The sequence below is a fragment of the Orcinus orca genome, chromosome 1 (genome assembly GCF_937001465.1).
Source record: "Orcinus orca chromosome 1, mOrcOrc1.1, whole genome shotgun sequence".
In the NCBI taxonomy this organism is placed as follows: domain Eukaryota; kingdom Metazoa; phylum Chordata; class Mammalia; order Artiodactyla; family Delphinidae; genus Orcinus; species Orcinus orca.
The window spans coordinates 102,150,582-102,156,658 of record NC_064559.1 but is presented as its reverse complement, the minus strand read 5'-3'; the positions used below and the strand labels follow the sequence as shown (position 1 = coordinate 102,156,658).

At 39.7% G+C, this 6,077-nt stretch overlaps 1 long non-coding RNA gene across 1 annotated transcript; it reads right to left on the bottom strand.

The window, feature by feature from the left end:
* Positions 1 to 4,079: 4,079 nt before the first annotated feature.
* Positions 4,080 to 5,677, bottom strand: LOC117198721 (uncharacterized). Its single transcript, XR_007474061.1, has 2 exons — positions 5,643 to 5,677; positions 4,080 to 5,194 (listed from the first exon to the last, which is right to left on the bottom strand). It is a non-coding gene; the product is annotated as an uncharacterized LOC117198721 (long non-coding RNA).
* Between the last annotated feature and the right edge of the window lie 400 nt (positions 5,678 to 6,077).

Below are 6,077 nucleotides of genomic sequence, written 5' to 3'. Positions count from 1 at the left end.
AAACACATGAAAGAATGCTCAATATCATTAATCATTAGAAAAATGCTTATCAAAACAACAAGGAGATATCAACTCACATCACTCAGAATGGCCATCATGAAAATGAGTACAAACAATAAACGCTGGAGAGGGTGAGAAGAGGAAACCCTCTTGCACTGTTGGGGCGAATTTAAATTTATACAGCCAATATGGAGATCAGTATGGAGGTTCCTTGAAAATCTAAAAATAGCACTAACATAGCACCCAGCAATCCCACAACGGGGCATATATCCTGAGAAAACCATAATTGAAAAAGAGTCATGTAACACAATATTCATTGCAGCTCTATTTACAATAGCCAGGACATGGAAGCAACCTAAGTGTCCAACGACAGATGAATGGATAAAGAAGATGTGGCACATATATACAATGGAATATTATTCAGCCATATAAAACAATGAAATTGAGTTATTTGTAGTCACGTGGATAGAACTACAGTTTCTCATACAGAGTGAAGTAAGTCAGAAAGGGAAAAAACAAATACTGTATGCTGACACATGCATATGGATCTAAAAAAAAAAAGGTAATGAAGAATCTAGGGGCAGGACAGGAATAAAGGAACAGACCTACTAGAGAATGGACTTGAGAACATGGGGAGGGCAGAGGGTAAGCTGGGACAAAGAGATAGAGTGGGAAGTACATATATACACTACCAAAGGTAAAACTGATAGCTGGTGGGAAGAAGACCCAAAGCACAGAGAGATCAACTCACTGCCTTCTGATAAACTAGAGGGGTGGGATAGGGAGGGTGGGAGAAAGGGAGACCCAAGACGGAAGACATCTGGGGATATATGTATATGTATTCCTGATTAACTTTGTTATAATGCAGAAAATAACACACCATTGGAAAGCAATTATACTCCAATAAACATGTTAAAAGAAAAAAAGAAGTTTTCTACTGTTTATTCTCTGTCTTCTTTTTCATCCTTCCAGAACACTCAACCTGCCATATTACTTTCACTGTCCAATATATACAACTTAATTGTCCAATTTGGTACTTTGACATGTTGCCCATGCATTTAGTAATAATCCTTTAATATCTTTCATAATTCTACCTGCAGTCTGAAGGAAGAACTTGTCTAGTAACTTTTCTTGGGCAAATAATCAGGAAGCCTCTTAGGAATGTGGTTTTATAATGGGAAAGGAAGAAGAAGAAGAAAATGTAGAGGAGAGGAAGAGAAAGAAGAGACACTTGAGACCTGAGAAACAGTCACCAGCTAAGCATGTGACAGAAGACCCGGACCTAATCTTTCCCTCCAGCTCAGCCACATCTTCACTACTATAAAATATTAAAATATTATAATAAATAGTAATAAAAATAAAATTACAGCATATAATATACAACTGGGAAAACATAAAGTTGTTCACAAATGAACACATCTAATAAATGGCCAAGAAAAATCACTGTTTATATTTTGTTGTATTGAATGTTAGAAGTTTTCTATTTTCATAAACCCACAGACATGCATACATGTCTTTCAGGTTACTGATTTGAGGTCTTTTATCTTTTGCAACATAGGTGCCTCTAGTGGAAAATTGCTCTCTATATGCTGCATTACATTTATCCCTAAAGCTCTTCTACGTTTTCTTTGCATTTTCATTCATCCCAAAGTATTTTCTATTTATTTGTTATTTCTTCTTCGAGCCATTGTTTATTTGGAATGTGTTTCCAAACTCATAGATATCACAGAAACAGAGTAGAATGGTGGTCAACAGGGGCTGAGGGGTTCGGCAAAAGAGGAGATGTTGGGCAACGGGTACAAGCCTGCAGTCATACGATGAAGAAGCTCTGGGAGTCTATGGAACATCATGGGGTGTCTAGTTAACAACACTCGGTTGTGTAGTTGAAACTTGCTCAGAAAATAGACCTTAAGCATTCTCATCACACAAACACACACACACACAAATACACAGACATACACATATTTAAATGGTTAATGTTGAAGTGATTAATGTATTAAGTGACCGATGGTGGTAATCACTGCACAAAGTACACATATGTCAAATCATCCCATTATGCACTGTAAATATGTCCAATTTAATTTGTCAATTATACCTCAAAAATACCAGAAGGAAAAGATGAAAGAAGAACCATCATACAAAGCAGTAACAAAGTTTGAGAATCTTTGTGTTCCTTCTCCTCCTTGCCTCTCTTAGGCACAGATACTATTCTCTGAGAGAGTTTCCCCTATCAATTATTCTCTGTAGGCCTTGTATCCAACTCAAAGTGGACTGTCCCTTCTAGTCACCTATACTGACCACATCTGAAGTAGGTAGGGTGAAAAGTGGGGAAAGGAGGGCTGGAAAGTCGTAACAATTCTTGAAAAATCAGTCTTTTTCATTTTGGCACATAGTTTAATTAGTTGTCAATTCCCTCAGAAACTTATTAGGCACCCCACATAATAATGTCCTCCAATCTTATGTATGTCCCAGGGACCTCACTCAGGTCCTTTTCTGGAAGTAATTTTCTGGCCTGATAAATTGCTGCCTTGGTCCGGAACATAATTCAACTACAATGAGGCTCCCTGATACACAGATGGAAAGACTACAACTTCTGTCTCTTTCCTCTGTTGTTACAGTCAACTGAAATTGGACTTCAAGTTCAAAACCACCTCTAATCTCATATCTTACTCTTTAGGGATTACAAGTGTTGAGTTTCCTAATTCAACAAGGTTTTGAATATCTCGGCAGTATTTTTTCTTTCTATTTTTCTTTTATTTCTGACCTGCCAACCAGAAAGTTTTTCCTGACATACGTCTCTTGAAATACACTGGTCAAGTCAAGAAGTGACCAACATTTGGTCTGCCTCTCAGGATACCATGGACAACCATTACTGCAAACATTTTGCCATTGAATAAAACGTATCACCACATTTATGGCTTCCAATATCAGACTCCTTGCCAACCACCTCCAGACTCTAAGCCAATGCCATAATTTTAAGATTTGTTACAGAAGCATCCCACCTCAAAGACTAATTTCTGTGTCAGGTCGAATAACACTAGCTAGAGGAGAGACAACTCCCAAATATCAGTGTTGATTTCTCACTCATGTAATAGTCTGATAAGCATTGGGCAGTAATCTGGACATCTTTATTTTCCTGCAGTTCTGGCATCTTGGACTCCTTTACTTCCAGGACCACAAGAAGAGATATGTTTTAAAAATACATCCCTTTTCACAGCTTACTGGACCTGTAAGCTACACACTTAGAAAACAAGCTGCATAGCAACAGTCATTTTGTAAATCTAGATAAATATTGGAAACCCCAGTGTACCTCACAAGTGGGGTCAAATCAGTCAAAAAAGTAATTTCAGACATCAAAAAATATAATAAGAAATTGAGGTTCTTTAGTTTTGCCATAAGAAGAGCATGTTGTGCACATGGAGAGCAGGCAGCACTTTGCCAGGTAAGGACCCTTTAAACTTCGCATTATTTGTACTACCCATGAATACAGAACTACTATAATTTTATGCAGAATATCCCAATAATTTCCCAAAGCATTTAATGTGTCATATCACATTATAAATACAGTTAAGTTTGAAAAGAAAAGGAACAGAGAATATGAAAGGGAATATAGTTTAAGAATCTCCGTATGTGCTGTACTAGGTATGTCTGAGCCTCTTTCCTGCTAGAGCAAACATGGTGATGGTGGTTATAGTGGTGACACTGATGATGACAGAGACAATGTTGATTGGCCACTCACAAAGTGCCAGTTATGTGCCCGGCATTGTGGCAACTGAATGACACACATTCATGTAAATTTTATGCCTAAGCAAGTAGGCACTGTAAAGGTGATTTTCCCCACATTTTAGTAAAGGGATTGAACTTCTGTGGCATTAAACAGTTTGTTCCTCAAATCAATCAAACAGTAATTAGGAAAATAACCAGGATTTGAAATTATATACAAAAAATCATCAATGTCACTCTAAATTCAGATGAAAATGATAGTGAGGGCCTGAAAATTGGGATCGAAGAAGGATAGAAATCAACCAAAATTATGATGTGATATTACTAAAAGCAGGTTTTAATAGAAAGAAAGTATCTTTACCATCACACAAAAGGATTGCATTTTATTCAGGACATGGAGGATAAGTAACAATTGCTCATCTGGTAAAACCTGCCCAGGTGAGAGACAGACACAGAAGACAGCGAGAAAATCCTCAGAGGGCACCAAGGAGGAGAGATACAGCTTTTCCTCCTGAGGCTCTTGGGTGCTTTCTCAGGGACCTCCAAGGGGAAACGGTATAGTAGCTTCAGATAGGGAAACTCTGATTGTCAGGAATCACCATACGCACACTGCCAGCTGAAGGGTGGAAAATTTCTTCTGTATCCATGATGGGCTTTGAAGAGAAGATGAAGGTGGGGTTGTGGAACTAGATAAGCCGATTGTCCTAATCCTTTCCAGAGACAGACAAAACCTGAAGCTGTTACTTGTTCTTCGGTGGGCACTTCTGCTGTCATTGCTGGGGAGGTAACACAGGAGTGCATTGCTCAGTGCACTTTATAGGTGGGCAAGGGTCTGTACACTTGGTAGGTGAGCAAGGTTCAGGGCACTTAGCTGGGCACACTGGAGGTAGCTTGCACTGCTGCTTGCACTGCTGCTCTTGAGAAGACTTCTTTCTGGAGTCTTTATATCTGAAAGAAAGTATATGACCATGTTCACAAGAAGGAATTCCTTCAGAAAGAAGCGCCAAAGCTTTTATAAGTCAAATAGACAGTATCTCTCCAATCTCAAAGTATGGGTTTTAATCTCTTTAATATATTTTAATGAATTTCTGACTTCTCTCTCATTCTTTAGCAAAACTATCCATCAGCCCAGAGGCAACCTTCTCTTTTCTCATACAACATTTCCAAAAAAATATCTTTTTTTTTTTTTTTTTTTTTAGCGGTACGCGGACCTCTCACTGTTGCGGCCTCTCCCGTTGCGGAGTACAGGCTCCGGACGCACAGGCTCAGCGGCCATGGCTCACAGGCCCAGCCGCTCCGCGGCATGTGGGATCCTCCCGGACCGGGGCACGAACCCGCGTCCCCTGCATCGGCAGGCAGGCTCTCAACAACTGCGCAACCAGGGAAGCCCAAAAATATCTTTTTTTAAAGGAAACAAGCAAAGCTTTCTCTTTTTGTTTCTTTCTTCTTTTTTTCTTAATGAAAACATCATCTACAAAACAAGGCAATCACAAATTTTAACATCCTGGGCAAGCTCACAAGAAATTTCTATCACCATTTTTTCTCATGAGGTCCCGACACGATATGCACAAAGCAAAAGGCAATCAGGATGAATGTAAGGGCATCACACCTTCTAAGATTAATGCCTCTGAAATCACAGCAGAGTTCCAACAGAAAGGCACAGAAAAAGGTAAATACTTTACTCTTTATCCCTTCATGTCACAATTTCCTCTTAATTTCTTTTTCAATAGAGGAATTCAAACTAGGTATCAGAAATCTAGTAAATACAATATAACATTGTGCCCAGATTCCAGGTTCCCATGCACTAAGTAGCATTATACCCATGATCATAACTTTGGACCCATCAAATTTGCGGTCTCCAGCATAAACTCAACATTCGGGGGCCCGAGAACAAAGTTGCACTGAAGCATCAGACTCACCAGGTTCTCCAAAGTCAATCAGAACTCGAGTAGCAGGAGGATAGCTGCCGTGCAGCAGAAGCCCTTTTTATTGGGGTTTCCTGTCCCACCCAGAGGGAAGCGGAGCTACCAAAACTGGCCTGGTTCAGTCATTTCCCAACCAAATGCAAATCCATCCATAACTGGCTTGGCAGGGACTCTGAAAACAGGAAATGTCCTGCACCAGGATCTCCTCACTAGATTATGTTCTCATGACTCACAGAGTCCCTGCCTTAGCTCTCCGTTTCAGTGGTTTATGGCAGTGGGAGGATTTTGAAGCTCCTCTAACTTGCAGACAAACGTTCCATTTCTTGATTGGGGAAGATGACCCTTTTCTAACTTTCACCTTCCTTGACTTCTAAAACTGCCTGCCTAGTTGCACTTGAACTGGTGGCCATTTTAGTGCACATACTGGTT